Here is a 24886-nt window from a genome sequence, read left to right on the forward strand (position 1 = left end):
TATTTGTCAGAGGTCAAACTCATGGTCACAGTCAAACTCTTTCTTTTGCGCATGCTTGCTCAGCATGCCAGACTGCCAAGTTTGTTGCCAGGTACAGATGAATTTGTGGCTATTCTCACAATTTCCTATTGGGCTTTCCTCCTTTAGCGTTTGTTCATAGAAATCAGAATAAAATCTTTCCCTCTCTTTTGAGAGAAAAAAATAAGATTCACTTGAAAGGTATATGACATTTGTCACCTCCTATCAGAAATCCCTACGAGGTAACCCAGCGACCTGCACAGATGGAAGATATAAGAATTGTTGCTTTGATCAAAAGTCAGTAAATAAATAAATCAACAACTAGAGAAAAAATATGCTGAGAAGAGCCAAAATAAAGCACTGCCATGTGCTTTGAACACCTACCCAGCAATAAGAACACTATTGGTGTATGCTGCTTCCTACAATGGTCATTTGATTTTTGAGGGCTACTGCCATGTGCAGCCTCTATCCCAGAAGCACAAACACAGGGACTTCAAACACTGAATTTGTGATACCACCTCTAGTAAAACTTGAAGCGAATCCCAAGAGTATGCATACATGCTTCCCTCAGCTTAATGTCTCAGATTTCATGGAAAATTGTATAGCTTAATGCTGATGAGGTTAGAAATGATGTTTTCACCAGGGATTTTTAAGGGAGGAAGAGCACCACATTCTTTATCAACTACAAATTGTTGATGAGAGAATGAAAGCATCTTCTCATTGGAAATGAGTGTTTTGTAGAAAGACCTCTCAAGGCATTACAGTATCATCCACAGGAACACATAGCTATGAGGCAGACCTCCAGCCTGTTGAGCCGTGTGAGTTAATTCCAAGTAAAACATTAGATCTGTCAGTGCCAGTTGACTGAGAAAGTCAAGTTAACTACTAAATACACCTTGCAAGTGCCAAGGACTCTCTGCTTATGATTTGCACAACCAAGAACTAGTGGGAGAAAATGGTAGATTTTTACCTTCAGGTTAAAATGTGTAGATGAAGCAGTTCCTGGATATGAAATCATTAAGGTTGTAATGCCAGATTTTACTTTTACTGTCTGAACAAATTTTTTAGAAATGTGGAATAGTAATGTGAAGGTGATTTTTCCAAATACAGAATTTCTAGACAACTTCAGTACTAAAGTGCTCAGATTTGGAGAAGTCCTATCCTTTCTGATCTGAAGCAGCATCAAGCACCTGCAGTCCCAGAGGCACTGAAGATTCTGTGTTGGGTTGCCCGCTTTTCTGATGCTGAGAGGGAACAGTCAGAATGTATCTTCCCACGCGAGCTGTAAGTTAACAAAAAAAGAAGCAACCTTCACATTTCATGCAAGATGATGGAAGGATATTAACATTTGTAGTAACTTATGACTTTACTGCTTAATTTTCCACTGACCTTTCAAAGAACTACTTTTTTTTTTTTTTTACTGAGCTGCATAAGTAGTAGTGTGCATGTGTTCATTATGTTCTAGGGCAAGAAGTAGTTCTAGAAAATAGATGAAATTTTGCTTTTCTCTTCTTTGTTACAAGTTGGTAAATACTTAGCTAGCAACTCAAGGAAAGCAACAGCCTTGATGCCTGATTATCTCTTTGCCATTTTGCTGCAGCATGTCACCTTGTCTTTCTAAAATTGACACCACCCCCCCTGCCAAGCCCATGTCCTGTACCAGAACTCATGGTGCATGCATAAAAATAATGATGGTGTGTTTATTTGATGGCTGACTGCAATAGAATGAAGACATTGAGAAAGCTGGTTTTATCCCAGGGTTCCAGATATCCTTCATAAATAAAGCTAGGAAAAAAAACATAATACCTTGAGTAAGGGGTTAAAATGTAATTTTTTTTTTTTTAATTACAACTGCACATTTGAGAATGGCACTTATTAATCTCTTATCAAAGCATTCTATTTTTCTTTGATCTAACTATAATTCATTGAGAGCAGTTGCCACAGGCATCTGTAATCCTGCTTTAAATCCCTCCATGAGTTCCACTCTGTTCCAGGCTGGCCTTTTTCCATCCAGCGTGGTGAATGTATTCTCCCTTTTGTTTGTATGTGCATCTCCCATTTGTCTCAGCTGGAGTTACAGGCGCTCACATACACATGAATACTCCCTTCAAGTGTATGCTTTCTTTGTATTTTGTTTCACATATTCATTAATTAATATGGCTATTTGCTAGCCAGGAAGATCTCAGTTGTCTTTATTAATGGAGCCTTCAGAATGTGGGGAGTAGATAAACATTTTCTTGCTTGTTATTGTCTAAGAATAATGGCAGAGACATGTGGTAGCAGCTTTCACAGAGTGATAGTGTTTCATTGGCATATATAGAACATTTTTATTAAAAAAAAGGACTAAGACTAAGAGCTGGAAAATGCTGTAACCTCTGCCAGTGCAAGTGGGCTGGGTAATTTTGAAGCAGTCTCATAGCTGTTCCATACTTGCAGTGAAGTGCTGGTCTGCCTTACACACATAAGGCATTTTGTATTGATGGGCTGTCCCAAGCCATTGACTTGGCACCAAAGTACTCCAGTGAAATGAAAATCGTATGTAATATATTCAGAGACTGATGTGCCCATTTCTTACTGAAAATAAAACCAAGCACAGTGGATTGTAGTAATTACTTAGCCATCCACAAAATTGTGGGGGACTTCTGTGTCAACTTGGAAACAGAATCAGGGAACTTGCAGGTTCTTGGCCTGAGTGCACCTCCATGTTCATATCAAAGTTACAGCTGGGTGGAATCAGTCCATGTGGTGTTTATGGACTTTTTAAAAAGCATAAACTTACAGATATATAACTGAACAGATTAATATTCAAGCAATTCTATGACTGAGCTAATTACTGCACCGCGTTAATCTAGTAATGATGGGCATACCTACCCCTAGGACACCAGTATTAGCCAGACCAATGTGTTGTTTTGGACTGTGCACTCTCCTTGCTTCTCAGGTCCCCACCATGAATTACCATACAAAGACGTGCACGTTGGCTTAGCTCAAAGAAGCATTGCTATGCAGGATTTTTTTTTGTATTTCACCCTTTCCATGGTAACAGATTCTTTCCAGAGATACAACATACAGGTGACTGACAAAGTATATACAGTAGAATTTGAAATCCAGTGAAGTTCCCTCGCTCTCCTAGTGACAAGTCAGTGTTTACCCATAAGAAATTATTTTATACTGTTATGGCATTATTTCAGGTTAATCACTAAATACTTCAAAACCTGGTGGTGTCCAGGTATTGTAAAAAAAGTAGCATTTGAACTTCTGTTCTATCTTTGGCACTTTTATTTCACATTATATCAGCGCTAGAGAGTGGAGGCTTAGTCAAGGCTGGAACATGTGACAACAGGTGACTCACCTTGTTCACCTACTTCTCACTCACATGGCTTCTCTGTGGAAGGGACTTATATGTGACTTCAGATCACATTAGCAGTTTAAGAGCCAGAGGAAGAGGTGTACTTCAAGTCTTTCAGAAAAATCACTTCTTATTTACTCTGTTTTAGAGACTGCCTTTTGGGATTTAAAGGCCAAGTGGCACTCCACATATTCTGGATTATCAACTTCGTCCTCTTCTTTCAGCACAGGCACTTGTTTGAGGAAGTGAGCATGACCATTTGACTTTTCCATACATATGAAAGCAGGCAATGTGAGAAACGGCTGGCAAGAAAATAGAGCGTGAGAAAATAGAGCGAGGTAGTGGATGGAAGATCTGACCTCAGCAGAAATAATCTTGTATTGAAGAAAAAAAAATCCCAACAATTAATAGCTTAATGAGTACTTTCTCTTAGGCATGCATTTTCTTTAAAGTAGTTACTTCAGTGATCACAGCATTTCTTGACACAGAACTGAGGATTAATACAAGTTTATGATATGTTCTGTTGACTTTTTGACTGTTCATCATTTATGAACATATGAACATTATGATCATATGTTTACTTCCAGGCTGAACTCAAGTCTGGACTCATGTTCTTCCCAGAATTGCTAAGGAATAAAATCTATTTGGACAGATGCTTGGTTTTTTAACAATTCCTGCTATGTTTGTTGTTTCCCAATTCTTTTTTAGTTTTCCTTTACAAGCATACTTTCAGAGAGACCACCACACGCCTCTCTTAGGGTTTGTTTACATCAGTTATGTATTGCACTGGAGGGGTTCTTTTTGGTAATTTTCCTGTGCATCTGCACTTGGAGTCCTGCAGTCCCTCCCTTGGGGGGATCGGAGCCAGGTCCCACACTGGGGTGCCCTGGAGACAGGTTCACTGCCCATGTGGATGCAGGGTCCTCCAGCAGTCACCACCTTAGCCACGCACACTGTGAGCTTAAAGCAGGGAGCCTTAATCACTGCTGAAGGCATGATCTGGTCATACAGCCCCAGAGCCATAACACATCACATCAAATTGTACCCCAACCCTTCCCCATGCTTGCTGCACCAGTGGGCAGTGTAACCATACCCAGCGAGGACTCAAGAACATGTAAGGACAGGACATACACACTTGTCACTAGCTGAGAGAGTTAAGTGGGGGAAAACCCACTCTGCACATATGAACTGCTTTGTTTCTATGGTTATCATGAGTTTTATGTTGAAAATCAGAAGTCGTGTCCTTGTGCAAGAGCCAGTAACTGAGGCAGACCGGTTCCTTTATGAGCTGATCGTTTTGACCAGCTGCTGACAGACATTTGAAATACAGAATGCTAATCACAGCATAGGGATCTGCCAATTTTGTCTTGACAGAAATAGCCACAAACACAAATTACATAAATTCAATCTATGCATAGAGGCTATAAAATGTAAATGAATTAATGGGATATAGGTTATTGAAACATAAGAAGACCTAATGAACTATTCACTGCAAAGAGAAGTGTTATCCTAGGCATGACCTCTGTTTTATTTTGCATTATTTTGCTACAGACACTGAATGTCTAATGGCTTTAGACCTGTTAGAAGGAGTTATAATTCTGTACTTGTCAGAGTAGAGTCACAAACACCTTGTTTAAAAAGTTACATCAAACCCAGAATTTACAGGCATATTTGATTGGATGTTTCAACTCATTTTACATTGTCGTACTTCCAGCATTTCATTCAAGTAAATAATTCAAAGTTTTTTGAATTAACTAGTAAGTTTTACCCATGGTTTATATATATTTCAGGATATTTGCTCTATTTCTCTTTCCGGGTAGTAAGCTCTTCAGTTCATAACTTACATGAGTTGAAGGCTATGGTCTAAAAAGCCATAGTTTCCTGAGATGCCATAGATGAGTTTGAAGCTTCCCTCATAATCACCTCTTACCTCAGACAAGCTAAAAGCCAGCTGGCTGAAGCTAGTATGTCCAAAACAAAGCTGATGCTAACAGAAGAAGCCCTAGAGCTATTTCATTGCTACATAAGATCACCCTCAATTAAAATCCTAAAATCATAAATTAGTCTACAATGCCTTTTGAAAACCCACTAACCACAAAACAGGTGCTGCGTTCAGCATCTTTGCAGGCAGTTGTGCCACAGTTACACTGGACTCAAGCTGGGTTGTCCCAGTTCACTTAAGATGACAAATAACCATTTTACCCTCTCCTTGACCAGCACGGAGTGAATTGATGTCACTTATGTCCTGCTGGCTGTGTGATGTCAGCCAGTGAGATGGCTCATGAAGAACTATCACAGGAATCAGGGCATCTGTATGGAAGGCATTGCTAGATGCAATAAAATGACCACAAACATCACCATGTTGAAGTGCACAGCTTGTCTCTCTGTTAAGGCTTTTCACCTCACTTTCAGGACAATATTTGTCCGAAGTCAACTAAACACAAAAACTCAACCACAAGACTTCCCAGCTGACAGGAACAAGTTATTAATACCAGTTCTGCTCAGAGGAGAGATATGGAAACAGCTTCTATGAAAAATTCATCAAATCCTGCTTGTTCTAAGCATGGATGGGTTTCCACAATCATCTCTTCCCAGCTTGCAAGGACAGTTATCTGCAAGATTATTGCTAGGCTGAACTACTGTAGTGAACTCTTCGAGCTTAGCATACTTCCTACCTCATTAAGATGGCTTGAGTATGAGGCATGAAAGGGAACAGCTGCTAATAGAGTCTTTTAAAAATGACATGAGGTATTTATTAGTCATAATAGTACCAAGTAAGAAAGAGGAGTCAAGTAACTGTTAGAAGCATCAGTCAGAAGTGGACAAACTCAGCTGAACACAGAGCTGTGAATACACATCCCTGTCAGCGCAAGTGCAACGCCACCTCTGCAGCCACTGTAGCTGCACGTTCATGGAGCCACTAAGTCCAGGGAAAACATGTGGGGTCAGAAACTTGCAGAGCTTTGGCTGAAGACTAATAACCTCAGCAGCTGCTGACTCTCCCTTTTACTCTGTCTATACAGGGAATGCAAGCCCTTCACACTAGAAACTATTCCCAGCTACAGCTGCTAGGTATTCATAACAAATGTCTAATGGCTAAAATTGTGTGCTGTGGACAGTGTCATCTTTCATGTCACATGGGGACAATTGTGTATTTCCCACTGTGGCTAGGATACTGAGCTGTCATCCTAACATCATCTGGAGCTGTCCTCCTAGACCAGGAACTGCTGTAACTGAGCAGTAAATTCTGATCCCTGCTGATGCCTCCTTTGTATCAAGTTACTGTCTTCTAACGTTATAGATAAACCAGAACCAGGTAGCTGCCACTGGTGTCTGACTGCAAGAGAGGAAGTGTGACTGTAATAGCCCTGTCTATGACTTGCATTCAATTCCAGGTCACAGCAGGACAAGGGACAGACATGTCCCATTCCAGAGTCCCTGCAAGTGTGTGCTTCCTAAGGCAGCATGCCTTCTGTGCTGATGTTTGGGATGATCTGGAGAAAACATGAGGAGGATTTATTCTGTTGATGATTGAATGTAGCTGGGGTGCCACTGACCATAGTGAAGTTTCTGCTAGATTGCTCTGAAATGCCTTTCTTCAAGTAATCCTGAATCCATCTTCTGGGAATAGCACGCCTTTCTAATGGTTAACACTGCAGAGCTGATCTGAAAAGTATTTCCATGAATCAACCCATTTTCCAAATCCCAGAATTTGGAAACTTTACAAAAATCTAATTTTTGTTAGAGATAGTTTTGTTAAGATAAAGTGAGATGCTACAAGCAGTCTGATGAGCTGTAAAGCTCAGAGAAACTACTATAGTGGGTAGGGATGCCAGTGATCAGAAAGTGCAATGTATCCCACGCATCAGCCCTGGTAGGGACACACTGCACCAGCAAATGATCCCTCTTTGCCACTTGGGCCCCAGCACCTTCAGGTCACTTCAGTCCAAACACAAGTGGGTGGCACAGTTGACCTGATCATGTGTCACATACAGACACATCCTGGATATGCTGGACTTTGAGACAATATTTGGGACAACTCCGCTGTGTGCACAGCAACAACTTGGCTGGGATTTCCTGATGTTCAATAGCCAAATAATCGGGAGGTTTCCTCTTGAAGTGGTGGGCTGCATATTGCCATCCAGAATCAGTAGAATTGGTGCATCTGATAATCATATATGATTGTCTTTCTCCAGCTCTTAACCTATATTTGATGGTCAGAAATTTGAACTCAGGAGCCAAGGCACATACAGAAGAGAAGGAAAAATCACTTGCTTTCTCTGCTTTGTAACAGAAAAAACACTAGAGCCCAGTTCTGCTCCTGTGAAAGACAGGACATGCTGCACTACCAACCTTTAAAAGCTTCTGGGATTATTTTTTAAATGACAAGAACAACCACATGATTTCTTTCTTGTTTACAGGACAAATGTTCTCACAAAATAAATCCAGCAACAAAGGGGAGTGGCAGGGAAAGCTGAATAACATTTGGTTTCACTGACAGTCTAGTCAGATGAACATACCCTTCCTATATCCATATTGCAGGGTGTGTTGCCGTTCAAGTGAGCCAAGTTGCATAGTGCTCAGCCAAGAGAGCACAGGTTTTGGTCTGATGTGTTGATGGTGAGCTTTACTAGAGTGTATTTATGTGTATAGAATCAGTACAGAGAAGCACTGCAATCGGAGCTGAGAGCTTTTCTACCTTAGGGTGCAACTCCATATGGAGGGTGATGTACATGCTCCTCACATGCTGAGAAGTCCTTCTTCTTCCCTGCAGTTTAATTCTAGAATTTGGCACTGGCATGTATATTTTGTGTCTCCTTGTAGTCACAGATATAAATTAAGGTGCAATTGTTATTGAGAGATGAGAGGTAAAAGTCCTTTTTGGGTAATTATTATTATTATTCTATTATTCTATCATTTAGCCATAGCTGAATGAGCCTTTTGTGAAGCAAAGCAGAAAAACTGTGTCTGCCCAAGAGAAAACTAAAAGTTAGCACAACTTTGAGTCACTAATGCCTCTTCCCCTCTCTTTGATGCTCTTCTTAGATGCGCATCCTCTCTTCATGTACTAATTTAATCTTTCATTTTACAATGAAGCAATCCCTGCAAAGGGTAAGATTTCTTAACATGTGCAAGAATTTAATCTCTGAGTTTGAGTTGGGTTTCGGTTTGGGTTTCTGCTGTTGTAAAAACGACCTTAGAAAACTATTAAAGCCAATCTATCACTTGATTGATCTGGATTTCTAAATTCACTTACAGCTTTTAAAGAAGAGTATCAAATACTTTTAAGGTATGTTTTAGCTCAAACTGACTCTCCGAACTGCACGCCAACAAACAAGCAGTTCACATGAACTTATGCAGCTGGGAAGGAAGAAATTACCCTAATGGATTAGCAAATTCAGAGACCTGTTCAGAGTTTAAATTTACAGAGGATCTGAGGTTTTGGCTTTTATGCACATGAGAAGAATCCTTCCTAGTCTCTGTGACGCTGGCATTGTGCCTGCATTTCTGAATGTCATCAACAGATCGTACCAAATCCATTCACAATTACATTTCTTAAATTTACACTCACAACATGATTCATCATGAATACCATTACACTAAAAATAAAAGGAATGGTGATTAATTATAATAAATGTAAATGTATACATTCCTCTTTGCAATTCCTCTACTACTCCTTCCCTGTTTCTTTTACACCCTTTCTAACGAGACAGTGAAAGTGAATCTCTAATCCATAGCCTCTAATCTCTGATACCATATTCTAGCATACTAACCTGTTCCTGAAATAAAATCCTTCCGTTTCTTATGTCATTTGTATTCTCCAACTCCCACTCACATGTTTGGAAGCATTTTAGGAATAATATATGTGTTCATACCATGACACAGAAGACATCCATCCACAGGGCTGCAGAATGGGGTGGTATTGATTTCCATAAGGTAAGTACCTATAAGTCACAAGATCCTTCTCTACGACAGTGTGATTTAATGTAATTTATTCACATTTGTAGCATATCTTCCTAAAGCAATTGGAAACACTGCTATTTGCATATTACTGTATTTTCATAAAATGCTGTAACAGTTTATTAGAATACTAGGATGGTATTGATCAAGTCTGAATGCAGCTGGTTACAACCAGAAAGATGACATAAAAACACCCATTACAGCTCATCAATAGTTAGAGTTACAACAAACTTTATAAAGACTCATTAACTGTATTTTGTTTTAAATCCCAGCCATCCCTGCACTCTGCTAACAAGCTGTGCTGCCCTAGCAGGTGTTTCTACTAAGGACCACTGACCAGCTGACCTACTGGCAGGTAGCTCATAGGAGAAGAGACCAGACCAGTCCCACATGGGGAAGCAAGCTGGGGTGGAGCAGCTTTGGGTGATAGCAGCCTCCTCCCTAGGCCTGAACTGAAGTAAGTGCTGCCTTTATTTTGGGCTACAGTTTGGGGAGATCTGCTTGCTTTGTTTACAGTAGTATGCTGTAGCCTGTTTACTGTGTTTGTGTTTAATTGTCATATATAATGGTGCCTCAAAGGAGTTGTGCTTTGAGATTATTGCCTGCATGATCTGAGATGTTGTGCAGATGTTCAGATTTTGTTTGGGTGTTTGGACTCTGTTTTTCAACTAGCTGCCTTTCCCCAAGGTGATGGACATGAAGAGAAAAAAAAAAAAAAAAAGTCAGGTAAAAACTTCACTAACTTCTGTGAATCTGTAACTCTAAGCCACTTGTTATGCTTTTAAGAGTTCCCTAATGCCTAGGGCAGAGGATAAATAAGAGAGGATGGATGTGCCACCTATGTTTCTTTAGGAGCAGTGAGAAAGGGGATAAGAAGTGAATAGAAACCTTCAGTTTGTGTGATGGACCACTTGCTGATCTTCTGCAGGAACAGTTCTTTCAGTGGGGTGGAGGGAAAAAAAAGTTTGCTTTTTTTGATGAATCTGTCTTTCCTTGCTGCAGCCTTCTAGTTTCTCATTTGATGAGGAGGGAAAAAAAAAAAAACAAACCACCAAAAAACTCAACAAAAAGCCCCCTTGAATGCTCAGATGGCCACTCCAAAAACCCACACTCCTCTTAAAAACCTACTGCAACTCTGAGTGCCTTATACCCCTTTTCCCTCCCTGATCCCAGCTTCCCCTCAGGCTGCAGAAGGGATGTAGGACATTGAACTAGCAGACCAGCACAGCGTGGGCAGGATACTGTCTGCCTCGTACCTATGATGGTGTGTTGTGACTTACTTTCCCCCTCAAATGTTTAAAAATGCTACGAATGATGCTTTGTACCTCCTATCCCTTCTGTGGCACCCAAAGCAGGTGAGCTGGATGACTCAATTGTGCTTGGGCTCAGCCTCCCTGTGACCCTCTAGTCTGCTAATACCCCGCTAGCTCTCCCCAGAGCTCCATGTTACAGGTGCTCCCATTAAGGCACTTACTGTTCCTTCCCCCCGATCGCCAGCAGCATTGAGGCTGCGAAGCAATAACGCACAGCAAAGAGTTTGACTCATGCCCACCTTTAGCCTCTGTGCTCGGCAATGAGACCTGCATTTGCACGTTGGCTTACGGAGGAATGATTTCCATAGCAACAGTGAGGATATGTGGGATTGTAAGAATACTGCTTCGGAGAGCATGTAAAGCATCTTCTCAAGAAACAACTGACTACACAGCTCTGAAAAAAACCACTCACAATTGGCTGTGGGGAGAGGGTGTTGTGTAATGTTGTTTGGTTTTTTTGTTTTTTTTTTTTTTTTTGTTTTGTGGAGAAAAAAAAAAAGATTATGTTCATGTTTTGTTTTAGACAACGCCACTTTTTTTTAAAGCACATTCCTGGATATAGGGAGCAAGGGACTTCTGCTTTGTCTATGTAAACTGTTAGTGAACACAGCCAGTACAGAAAGGTCTGTGGTGATGGTTTCTTCAGCGGCACAGTGAATTAATACTCTTAGTGAAGATCTAGAGGGGAGCTGCCTGAGGCAAGTGTCAAGGGGGAGGGGAGAATGACAGCTCAGTTGATGGGGGGGGAAGGGAAGCAGGATCAGCTGGTAGCCTCCTTAAATAACAGGGTTTACGATTATTACTGAGGGGCAGAGCTTTTTGCCGTCAGAAGACAGGGAGGCAATGCTCTAGTACTTGGGGATGCAGAGAAACAAGACAGGAAATATGCATGAAGGAATGAAACACACTTAATTCTTCATTACATGCATATGTCTCTCTTCCCCTTGTTGTTCGTTCTCCTGTTTCTCTTTGAGTTTTATTCCATTATTCTGCTTTACACAGCTTCGTGTACACAGGGAGCAGTCCAGTATCTGGATGCTCTCACCAGGCTTCTCTGGGGAAGATGGGCAAACAAGCACGTTGGCTTCTGTAGGTGCAGGTGTGTTACTGTTTTGGGAGGGCTGGCTCTTTCCTTCCCTGTCCCTTCATGAGCTGCTGGGAGATGTGTCCCTGGGCACACATCTGGCAGCCCAGAGCTGGCCGCAGCAGCGGTTACCTGGATACGCACGGCTGCGTCTTGCTGAATGGCATGAGAGTGGGAGGAATTGCTTCAGCTCATTATAGGTGGAATGAATAAAAGTAACAATGCTGATTTCATCACTTCCTTAGTAAGGTGATAGCTAATCAACCCTGAGTGCTGCGGTGCAGCACAAATATCATTTAAAAAAAAAAAAACAAAACCAGTTTTGGAAGAGGAAAACTTCTTCATGTTTCAGATAGTTTATTTAATCTGTTAAACTTGTTAATGTTTAGGACAGCTAAAACCACTGGAAACTTTGAATCCTGTGCTTGAGCTAGATGCTACAAAAGAGATCTCTTCATGTGCTATGGAATTCTTGCGCTTTCCACACACAAATAAATTTGGATGAGTTTGCACAGCCCATCTTCCTATACCTTTTCCCCCACTTCTTGAAAAATTATTACTCTTCTTGACCAGATTTATTTGCTGACTTATGCAACCAGTCAATTTTTTTTTTTTCCTTCCTCCCCACCTTGCCCTAAAGGTTGCATCCTGTGACTTTCATGTGTGTACACAAAGCTAGCAGCAACAGCAAGAGATTCAGGACCATCCAGCACAAGGGGTATAAGACAACACACCTGCTTTTATCTGTTGCTACTTTAACAGAGAGAAGGCCGGTGTGGGGACAGTGACAACTGGCTGTTGGCTCTGGATGGGCTCTGTGTGCAGAGGTCTGCCTGTAAAGCAGTAGCTGGAGGACTAGCTGGGCTCTCATACTTGCAAATCCGCTTTGGAAATGCATGTGCTCCAGCTCTGGCACTTGTGCTGAGCAGGGATCCTAGACCTGTGCCTTCAGAAGGGAGCAAAAAGCTGGGCTGTGGGATTTCCTCAGCTAGTGAAATGGGGTGGCAAGCTCTGCCTTTAGAGATCAATAATGGGGGGAACAAAGCAAGCTATTTTCTTCTAATGAGTATCATGTACTCCCAGCTTATGCTTTAATAGGATTAAACAGTCTCAGCGTGGCCTTGGCAGGGTTGCACATACCCCAGGGCAGGAGAGTCTAGACTCCCTGTCTGCCCCAGGCATCCTCATCCCCTTGATGCTGGCATGTGAGGAGCATGGCTCTGAGGGCACCTTGGTGGGTGTGGTGTGGCTGAATTCAGCCCCAACCCAGGCTGCCTTACTCTGGGTTCAGGTTATTGTCCTGTAAGCATGTATTTACCTGCTAATTTGAATTTTTTTAAAGGCAAAAGATGAGCTGGAATACTGCATGCCCTGATACAAGCATTGTACTGAGATGCATTTCTCTGAAGAGAATTGGGCAGGAACCATTGGGAGTTCAATGCCATCTTGCTCTGTAGGAATCTTTCCCTCCTCCCTCTCTTGTCATTCTCCATTCTCTTTTCTATATACAATTCTGTCACATGAAGACATGTAATGTCTAACACAGCATGACCATCTGAGAGTGTCCTTGTTCATAGGGTTGCTTACTCCAGGCTGATCTGCTGCAAAGCAAAGGAAGCTGAGAGTCTGAACCAGTGTGGGATGATAGCCAGGGCTAGACTGGCTTCATGCTGGAAGTCTCATGAAGTGAGACATGAGTGCCTTCTCCTCACTCTTCCTTCGCTGCAAATGAAGTAAACTTGTTTTCATTTACTCTGATGTCCCACCATTTACATCTGCTCTGCTCATATGCCAGCTCTCCTGGCAGGTCTGAGATATGGAAGTTGTGGACCCATGTTTCGGTGCCTGCCCAGCAAACATTGTGGAGGAAAAGCACATGCAGTTCCAGGGATGGAGATCTCTTCTCACTGGTGCCTCTGAAGGCAGCCCTGCAGAAGTGAGTTCTGATTAAAATCAATGACTTGAAGACCGGTGCTGGAAGCTGTTTTGTTTTATCCCACGTATCAGTTTTCTTCATGGAAATGCAATGTGTCTGTGTCAAGGCTATAAAATACCTCTTTTACACAAATTAATAAATTGTGGATGTCAGATAGCATTGCAACATATGCTGAACAGAGAACAAAAAGATAATAGCAGCTTGTAATAAAGCTCATTTTATTGGAGCAGTAAAGATCCACATGATTTTCCACCTACCCTTTAAGACAGTAATAAAAATGACTCAACTTGACAGCACTGGTAACAAGTAGTAGATGGCTTTAGAGTTTTTTGTTTTGTTTTGTTTTTGTTAGAGAAAAACCACACATTGAATACAGCCTTGGATTGATCAAGTATTGGCTCCCAAAATAAGCGTATGGAGGAGGATCTGCTTTTACTGCTCTGAGGCTCGTGCTAAACATGCACCATGAAAAAAAAGTGTCCTCGGCTGCTAACACTGCCTCTCTCTGCCACCTTTCTAGGGAGGCACATGAAAGCAGAGCTGAACAAGCAAACAAGAAAAAGTCCAAGGTCTTGCCAGGGGCTGCAGGGTGAGGCTGTGGCAGAAATGGGAAGATAAGGCTCTCTATTCCTTTAACTGAGTTCTCACCACTCAGTTACTTCTAAGTCAAAACCACTTCTTTGAGGTCTTGCAATGGAAAGCTCTGTAGCAGAATGGGATATTGACTGCTTTGCTACGAAAATGACATCAGGAAATAGAGACCCCCTCATCTCATTTTTATGCAGCTATTTCTGTACTGCCTTCTCCAAACATGGCATATCTATAAGAGCTTCCAGGAGAATGATCTGGTGATCTGTTTACCTAAAACAAGTAAGCAAAAAGCCATTTATAAGCCACTGGAGTAGACAGAGCAAGATGAGTAGGGGATTGAACTGGAAGTACTTATGACATAGGCAAGCAAGTCCAGTGCTTCCATAACGATGAGAATGCACCGCCTGTGGGAGAGTGCTAAAGGAGGGATGGAGGGTGGGGAAATGAATGTGACAAGCTGCAGAAATAATAATGTAACTGGTCAGGTTCCTTGTGAATAGTAAGAAGCATGAAATCTCTGCAGGGATGTGCTTCCTCTGCATGATGATAACAAATGCTGCTCTGGAGGCTCATTTCTCACGCAGGCTGGCATAAGTTCATGCCAGCTGATGTACTCTGCTCTGAGGAAGCTGGCTTGACAGACCAGTGTGGCCCTCTGGAATGATCCGTCTTTCTGCCTGACTGCAGTCTTTTGGAGTCTCTCTTCCTTGAAGGCAAACCACTGGCCTACACAAACTCCTGTTGTGTGTAGCATCTTTGGTAGCTCAGCTGCAGTTCTGGGGTTCTGGTGGGACTTCATTAAAGTCATTACCTACTTTCAGGCTTTGGGGATGAAGAGAGGTTAGAGAAACTCTTGTGGCTCCACATGAAATGTAAGAGCCAGGACAAGAGGAAGAGAGGGAAAGGGGGTCTGTTTTGCTTTTACTTATCAAGGAAACTTGCCTAGAGGCTCTGGCTGCGGGAGCATCTATTGGTGTAAAGTGGCTGTACATCTTGGAGGCTTGTATGAGCATATTGGTGAGCTCACTTCTGAGAAGGGGTATCTGAGGGGTCACAGGACTGATTCTTAGTGGTCTACATCTTGTGTAAATACTCACCTACTGGGCATACTCATTTCATGGCAAGATCGTGGTGGTATTCCTCTTTTTGTTTCCCTACCATAAACTGAATTTTTACTTTTTAAACAGTCTCTGAGTCCATCCTCAGCTTTGACCACTGAGTGCATAAACCTTTGCTTTAATCTTTGACAGAGCCTATACAGCTTTAGCTTTAGGCCACGAGATACTGCAGGTCCCTTCTCAAACCCATACAGTGTTGCTTGGGAGTTTAATTTTCTGCCACTGTAGGTTGTGCCTGCAGACATCTGCAGTTCAGATTCAGGCATCTGCAGGGAGATGCCTTAAAGGGTGTTTTAGAAGAACAGACTTGAGCTGGTGCCCTGTGGTGCTGCTATGTGAAGTAGAAAGATGTCAAGGATGGCTTTGGGAGGAGGGAAACCAGTTCAGTTTAACTGGAAAACACTTTGGCATCTGAAAACTTTGTTGTTAGCTCAATGCAAGGAAAAGATGCTGAAAGCTGAGGAGTTGAGGAGGAAAGGGAATTTTAGCTGTTGTGCTGAAAATGCTTTTGTTTCTCAGTATTGGGGAGTAGGTGAGGTCTGCTGATGTTAGGTTCCAGGAGCAGAAAAATTGAAGTTCTGCCCCTGCTGGGCTCTGCAGAGCTTCTTGGGAGAGAAGGGCACAGGCAGAAGGGCCCTGCACCCTAACCAGCAGTGAAAGAGGGAGAGGAACTTCTATTAATAGCCTGCTGGAGAAAACAGCTCAGGTTTTCCCAGAGTGGCACTACATTGCAACAGAGCTCAGTTAGCAAACTCTGGGGATGAGAAGTTATTCAATCTCGTCGTCTTGTACAGCAACGACCCTATTACATGGCCCCCTCATTGTGAACAAAACATCTCAACGCACTGCATAGCAAGTGAGACCTCTCCGACACCAGCTTTCTGAGGGTGGGAGTGATCCTTCTGCTGCACTCACTTCACATTGTGGTGCTTCTCTAAGTTTCTGCAGACCCTCATTTTTAACATGCAACTCTCCTAGTATTTCCTCCTCTGAGTGTTTTAGAAATTGAATGGGGGTCATGTTTTGTGATGGGAACAGATGCAGATACACCCTTTGAGAACAAAATAAGGTATCTGCTTCACGCAACAGACTACGCAGCTAACCCCCCCGCCCCCCCCACACACTCAGCTATTATTGACTGTCATCTGGACTTCACATGGGGCAGCTCTGTGCAGTGTGACTATTCCCCTGGACTCCAAAAGCAGTGGAGCTGTTAGGAGAGCTACAAGCACCACACCAGCTGATCTGAGTGCTGCCCTGCATGGATGTTGCTTCTGTTGTGAAGTTTATCTGGCTTTGTACACCTACACTGTCCCACAGTGCTGGAGGCACCAGCAGAGCTGGCACAGAGGTAGCTCCTGTGTATCTGCCCAGAGCATCTGTGCTCTTCAGCACATTCATGCTACTTCAGCATGTTCACATGCACTTCAGCAATAGTAGCACTGGACAGGGATTTCTGTCTTAGACTCTTTCAACTGGCATCCTGCTGAGTTGCCAGCCAAGGCTCCGGGTCTCCCATGGTCAGTAAGTGCACTGTCACGTGGAAGTTTGCAAAGGAGATGAATCTGTTCTGGGACACTCTCTGAGACAATGAAACATGTTCTTCTGCAAGCTAGAGAACACTGCAGCTTTCAACAAAACAAATCCCAAGAACAAGGCATGCATCTTTCAACCTTTAACACAAACATATAGCAGTATGTATATGCTCATGGAAGAAAAACCTACCAAAACAAGGCACTCTACTGCACATGTCTTGGGGAGAGATGGGAATGAACAGCATGTGACAGACCTTAGCTCTGTTTTCCAATGCCAGGCTGTAACATGCTCAGCTGATAAGCTGGATGTAGGAACCTAGACAGAACAGCACTGAAGAGATTTCCATGGATCCATGTGCTTTGGGTAATTGGTGCCCAATTATTTTGGGCATTAAGCAGTTTGCTTTGGTTATCTTAGAAATTCAATTTTTAAAAAAAAGAATATAACAGTTGATCCAGCTCTGAAATTGTTCTTGGAAGTTAAATGAGATTTCTCAGGCGTGTCTTGATCTTCTTGGATCGACACATGGAGAGGTTGTGGGTCAAGGGCATCAGCTGTACAAAGCACGCCTCCAAGCATTACCAGAGTATAAGCAATGTGCTTTGCTATGTGGTAGTGTTTCCTGAAAGAAAGCACTCACCCATGTTTTTTAAAATGAGGTTTGAGTGTGGTAAAAGAGGGAAAAAGTGGAGAGGAGAAAATTTGCCTGCGAAGACTATGGTGAGCAGGTGTCTAAAATGGGAGGTGGGAGGAGAAGAGAGAGAGGGCACAGTAGCTATCAGAGAAGTCAGCTTGCTACTCATGATGCAAAAGTTGTTTTCAGGTTCCCCTCAACCTGTTTGTAAGACAGTGATTCATCTTCTTAAGGATGAGTCATTTGAAATGGTGAACAACTGGCTATGAAAATATTTACCTTAAAGTCTTCATCATAGATTTGGCCTGTCCTAGTCAGAACAACTCCTCTTTTTCCTTCCATTCTTTAATCGCATTATGTTTCAAGGGCTTTGATAACCTGGCATAGACCAGATGTGATAGGTAGGAGAAATAGGAATGGCATAGAGGTACTCTCTGTAGATGGCAGACATATGGTAAGAAAATGCTGAACTTGTGCAAACTGACTCACGAAGGATTAGTGGGGAAATGGCTGTTATAAGGTACCTCTTAAAATTAATTTTAAGAAAACTATAAGCAACTACTTAGGCTGAAACTTGCCATGCTGATATCTGTCTTGGGACAAACCTTCCTGGGAATGTTTCTAATTTCCAAAAGACAGGCTTCAGAGCTTAGAGGATACAGGGATTTGCAATGTGGAAAACATTCTGGCAACTTATTCTAGGAGAAAATGTTTTTAAACATCTCTTGTATTGGAGACATCCCATAATGAACAAAATTTGAGCCTTTATACTTGCCATATAATGAACATAGGAAAAGAGATGGAAAATACAAGCATGATGCACAGCTGCTTAGTGCTCTGAGAGCTCCCATCACCACAGTGCAGTCCTTCCTGTGGCATTGCTTTGGTCTGGCTGCCTCCAGTCTTTCTGTGGCTGACTGAAAACACAGTTAGCTTAAGCTTACATACGTCCCATGATTCCAGGTTATGTTTTCTCAGCTTCACAGTCAATATCCACCAGGACAAGTCTCATTGCTTCAGCTTATGCTTTTGCAGCAGGCTGTACTGATATGGCAGCCAGACTTTTTCAATTCAGTGAATTTTAATTGTTGCTAAGTATACAGCAGCCAACATCAGGCTTCAAGTGTGCACTACTGTGTGGATTATGGACCCCCCCCCCCCCACTTTGCCTCCAACAGTAATTGTTGGTGATCTTGTAATAAAGCTCCCTTGTGATTATCATGCGAATAAGCTGTAGTATTAAAATTGTGACACTAATCAGAGTGATGATAAAACCTTTTATATGCTTGTCCCAAGGTGTTGCCCCCTGAGTAAGATGGGATAAAACTTCTTGCTGCCAACCTCTGCGGCACTGCAAGACCAATACCAGTATTTCCTGTTGCAGTAAAAGCCAGTCTTGTTTGTCTCCAGGTCAAGTGAAAAGTAATTTTTATGGTAATGATATGAAGCTATCAAAATGCCCAACTCAAGGAAGGTAGGAGCTTGGCAACAGCCTTTAGCCCAAAGTAAAGAGTGAGAGGTCATGTCGCGTCTTAAGATCTTCACAGAAAATTAGCTGCAGGCTGTTCTTACCCTGTTTTGATGATCTTTTTTCTTTAAGATAACTTTATAATTAATGAAAATGTATAAGTGTTATTCCTTGGCTTTCCCTACTTCTTTCTTTTGTTATTTCTTTAATATAAAAGAGAAGGTGCTGCAATTTCTCTCCTTCTATTCCAAATAACTTCTCATTATATTCTGCTCTCATTTTAAAATACTGAGGCTAAGCCTTCCCTGAAGACTCTAGTTTTTCAATTTCCAATAACTCCAAGTTCACCCAACATAAGCTTATTCTCCTTCTTGTGCCTCTATTGCTCATGCTTTAGGTTCTGCTGCTGCACATGTGGCAATTTCACTTTGATTACTTCCCATTTTCCCCTCTGCCCACAGTAAATTTCATATAGCAGCCACCTAGCTATTCATCCCTTTTTGATTCTTACTCTGCTACAATTCAGAGTCTTAATGTTATCTTCTCTCCACCTCTGTTTCTCTCAAGCCTAAATCCAAATCACAGAATCTCAAATAACCTGAGTCTATTACCTACAAATAAAGAACTAGGTACTTTTTCTCTCCTGCAGTCCCTCAGATCTTAAATATCCACTAGGACAGATTATTACCTGCCTTGTTTTCATCCTGTTTTTCTGTTTAGATCTTCCTGAGGAGCTTTCTATGGTCTTTCTCCTGCTACTGCCTCTAAACTGGACCCAAAAGCCACTTGGCCACCCTCTCAAAGAGCTTTCTGCAAAGCAGAGACCTCCTCTTGCAGGAAAGTTTGCATTGGCAGCCTCAGGCTGCTGCAGGATGCCTGAGCAGAGCCTCCCTCTGCACACCCTGGCTCTGAAGTCCCTTAGAGTCATTGACAGTAGAACTGATAAGGATTTTTTTAACATATATATTGCCTTCCCATACAAAATTATTGATTCACTAAAACAGACTCATCTCATCTTTTCATGGAAATTTACTGTTCCTTAAATTCTTGCCACTACCAGAATACAAGAGCAGAACAGCAGATAGCTGCTGATTAGGGTATTTCCATGGCCAAAGAGACAGGCTCAAAGCTCTTGTCAGAATAGGACATGGTAAGGTTTTGAACCTGAGTATGTGGTGTCTCAGGTGAATTCCTGAGTTACTGAGTTATTCCAAGATAAAATTTTATGCCTATTTATCAAGCAGTTTCCTTTGTTCCTTCCCTCTTCAGGGATTTCTGTAACGAAACAGAGGACTCTTTTTCCATAAAACTCTATTAACCTTATACTGAGTTTCTATTTTTGAATTGTGTATTTGATTGGTCATGTATGCAGGTTTGTTTAGGGAGCTCTCTTGGTTGGCACTTGTTAAATCTTTTTGCAGATTACTAAATCCTATTGTATCAGAGCACATTCATGTAGCCAGGGGCCAGATGAATACCAAGATAAATGTGGATAAATTGCTTCTAATAGCTTTGTCTTTCTGTGCAGACAACAGTTGCTTTCCTGCCAAGAAAAAGTATTGCAATAAACATAAAATGCCAAAATATGAACAATTGGAAATACTTCTTTCCATTAAAAATACTTCTGAAGAGATAAGACAAGAAATGCAAAGCATTTAATGTTGCTTACGTGTGATGTTTGGCATTCATTCTTTGTTTAAATGTTGATATGAGATTCCAGCAAGTACGGATAACTAGGAGAAAAGTAGCTTATTCCACTGATGTATGCTTGGCTATCTGCTGAGAAGGTGTGCTCCAAAGTGATCGCTCCTTCTGGAAGGAACTGAGATGTTCCCAGCTGAGGATGTTCCTTCCATAAACTAAAACTGAAAAGAATTTTATTTTTTCTGTTTTGAGCCCTGCTTCCATTAGAACCCTGAATAAATGAGCAGAAAGATAATAAGTGATAAGCAGATGTTCCACTTAAGGTACTGTATGAACTTGCAGAGATGAGCCGGCAAGAATGAAGATGATTACTGTGGAAAATGAAAAGAAAATGGAGACAACTAGAAATGAAGAGTTTTACATAGTTCTGAAAATGAAATATTTTTCTACATTATTTTCATGCCACAACTGCACTATGCATCTACCTCATTCTTTATTACACACTTTAGTGGAAAAGAGGGGACATAAACTGAGAAAACACCTAAAATACATGTTTTGCCAAAGTAATTAAATCTCATTTGACTGCTGTGATGACTCCATGGACTCTGCCCTTTGCTTCCCTGTAAACACTCTTCTCCTGTGCGATCACACAATCCTCTGCTGCACAAATCCATTAATAGAGCTACAGCTATGTAAAGTCCCAGGCAGTTGAATTTGCTCTCACTTGAACCTGCTGCACACAATGACCATGCCTGCCTTCATTAAGGGATAAGACTTAGCTAACAGCTGAGTAAGTCCCTCAAATAAGGCCTTGGGCACTGCAACAGGAATTCTTGTCTGAGACTTCCAGGTGCTACAGTAATACAAATAAATAATTGCATTTTATCATGGTGATCTGCATGTTGTTTTAGCAATCAGCCCTTCCAGTAAGTCAATAAAGCATAAAATTATACTTGTTCTACTGGATTTGTGCTGATGATCTGTGCTTACTGTTCTTATGTAGTGGTTTGACGCTGCAAAAGGATGAGAGGCAAGGGCTTACCCTTCGGCAAGGGAAGTAATTGTGCACAAAGGACAGTTATTGCAACAGCCTCAAAATAATAATAGTAATGCAGCTACCTGCAGGCAACACTGGCCTCCAAGCAAGCAACAGGATTGTGTTTATCATTATATCCCCTGAATTCTAGTTAGTGGGCTGCTGAGAAGTTGACAGTCTTCTACCTGTGACGGTTGTAATACAAAGACTGCCAGAAAAACCTCTGCTAATTTGTGCCAGGCACTCCATCGTAGCATGGTAAAGCAGGAAAGTGGAGCCACAGGAGTGCTAGTTTGTTAAAAAAGGCCCATGGCTTTGCCCAGCTTCATATCTACTGGCTGCTCTGGGAGTACGAGTACTTACATGTTTGCAGGGTCATGGCCCATGCTGACAGTAAAGATGCAGAGCTTCTCTTCCAGTTCCATGTAAGACAAAACTTCATGCATGGCATCTGTAGCTATTTGAAGCAGATGGTCCTTATGCTAGCGAAAAATAGTTGCTGTTTTTCCCATGCTGTCCTTACAAAAAAGCTTAGTGTCTTCAATGGCATTTCCATGTTTCATTCTGTATTTTCATTCCAAGACTCTTCCCTCTGCACCTGTTGTGACAGGTATGCAAACTTCTTATTAAGTAGTTCAGAATGATTAGATAGATGTCAAATTTATAAACAAGTTGCGGGACATAAAACAGAACAGCAGCTGGGGATGCAAGTGGGACAGCACAGGCAGAGAACTGGAACTGAAGCTCACAGCAGCTCCTTCCTTTAAATAAAGCAACTAGGACTGGCTGGAGTGGGGAATTTCACTTAATACCCAACAGCAATTCCCTAAAAATAACATGGCTGTAAACTCATGCTAAAGTACATCACAGTATTGTAGGCGTGTGTTGACACCCTCTGAAACTGAAGCGGGAGGGATGATGCAAGGCAGGGTTCTGTGACTGGTCATTTCACTTTTAAAACTCACTACTATGTCAATTTAGGTCTACATTGTTCTTGTTTTTCTGCAGCTATCCTAGAGTCTACAGTTAATGCCAGGAATAGTCACCAAAACAGTGACTCTTAAATAAATATTTCAGAATCTGGTTAGAAAACAACCACTAAAACTGTAATCGTGAGCAGTTTCACTGGGAAAGATGATGCTAAGTGTTACTTGTTTGTGACAGCTGGCAGTTCATCTGTTGGTAATATGTAACAGAAAATATAGTTTGTGTTGCCATGTGTCATCTTTTTTTTTTTTTAAATATCATGTTTGAACTTAAAGCAAAAAGTGAAAGGGGGAGAAAAGAGAGATACTTCAGGTAACTTCTTAAATCAATTTACAGCAGCCCAGCTGACATCCCCTTCCTCTTCCCCACCCCCAAAAACCAAAGCCTAAGGTTGCAGAGGGAAAGGGAATGCATTCAACTCATGTGAACTTGAGCAGAAATGAGCTGCCACCTCAAAGTAATAGGTATCCTCTCCCAAGCACCAGCTGATAAAGCAGAGTGTACAAGAAAAGAGCTACAGGGCACAAGCGTGTGTGCAGTGAATTTCTGTGGTCGGAAGGGGAAGATTAAACAGGAAACTTCAGTAATGGTCACTCTGGTTTTCTTCTAGATCTGAGATTTGCATTCAAAGCCAAATTTAATTCATTCTTCCACACAATCCAGCACTAGATGCACAAGTAAAAATCTTTTGTAAGAGGCAGAAATAGAAGAGCTGATGTATGCATTATGAGGGTTGGTTTTTTATTTGTCTGAAAACTGTCATATAGTCACTGCACCTAGTTTCTGTTGGACCAACAAAGCTAAACTTTTCTTTATTTGCAGTAATTAGGGTATATGTTTACTGCTGGCAACAAAAATATGAAACAGGAGTAGGGGCAGAAGACATAGAAGCTGCAGTAAAATTACCAATGCAACAGGTGTCTCATCTACGTAGGATTATTGAGTTATTGTCGAATCTTTACTAGTCCTACAAGTTGGATTGAGAATAGTATTTGAATCAGCTGTTAAAAGTATCTTCTTGTTTTCCAAAGTTAGAATAATTACTGCTCATCCCAACTTAATTTGCAGTAAAAAGCCTCGGTAATGCATGACAGCACTAGCACCACTTCTCATGGATCTGATAAATTTTCTTGGTCTCCAAATGTATTTTTAATGTTAGTCAGCTTTTGCTACTCTAAAATTGTTCTTGTAGCTTTACATTTGAACAAGTGCATTATTTTTACAAATGGACTTAATCTAAGGTAGCAGGACAAAAATTCAGACAAACCAATGAATTTTGAAGTTACTATATTAGCAGCTTAATTCTGAAAGGACAGACTTCCAAGGATATGGGATTTCATACAGTTGCTTGATAAGTATTGTTTCTGCCAATAAAATTTGTGTTGTGGAAACAATGAGTTACCCCCTTTTTCCACCAATTATAATCATCAACATTTTGTGCGAGAAAGGTGTCTACCCTACTTGGAAAGTTCTTCTGTTGTCGAGAAGTTATTATTCAAACATTTAACCTTCATTCAGCTCTACAAATGTCCTTGGCAGTGAAGGAGTACCTCCTCTCCTGAAGGTCCATGCAGTTGAAATAGGCTCTGCAACTAGGATAACTTAAAGGATAGCTTAAATTTACATTCTTAAATTGTACATGGAGGTGTTTTTCCTTTTAATCAATGCAGTTTCTCCTATAATTGAGCCTATGAAACATTCCCCTTTGAGCATCAACAAAAACCTCCTCAGAGCTCTGCTTCTAGAAACAAGCCAAGGGAGTGGGTTGCAATTAGAGCTGCCTAAATAAGCAGGGGCTTTTGGATCAGTGGCTAAGCTGCAATATCCAAGAAAAATGTTCAGTTGACTCAAAGTAAAATTCTCTTGGATTTGTTTTCTCAGTAAAATAAGCAAGAGACGTCCTTACCTGTGACTGTTTCACTTGACTCAAAAGCAGAATGTTTACTTTGTTTTAGCATTCATTTGGCATTTTTCAAAAGAAATGTCGGCTAAATGTCAAAGTATTTTGAGTTCCTGATTTTTATTTTTTTTTTTATCTCTTTGGTCACCATTGAAACTTAAATCTGGAGTGAATTCAAGAAAGCTTTCTCTGCCAATTTCCTTTTCCCAATGGAGGAATTTTTCAACAAAATATTTACTGAACGTATTCATAACTTCAACTCCAATATCAGTTGCAGAACTCCAGCCAGAAGTAGGTCTTGTGGCCTTTGAACG

This window comes from Chlamydotis macqueenii, chromosome 7 (assembly GCF_036417535.1).
Source record: "Chlamydotis macqueenii isolate bChlMac1 chromosome 7, bChlMac1.mat, whole genome shotgun sequence".
Lineage (NCBI taxonomy): Eukaryota > Metazoa > Chordata > Aves > Otidiformes > Otididae > Chlamydotis > Chlamydotis macqueenii.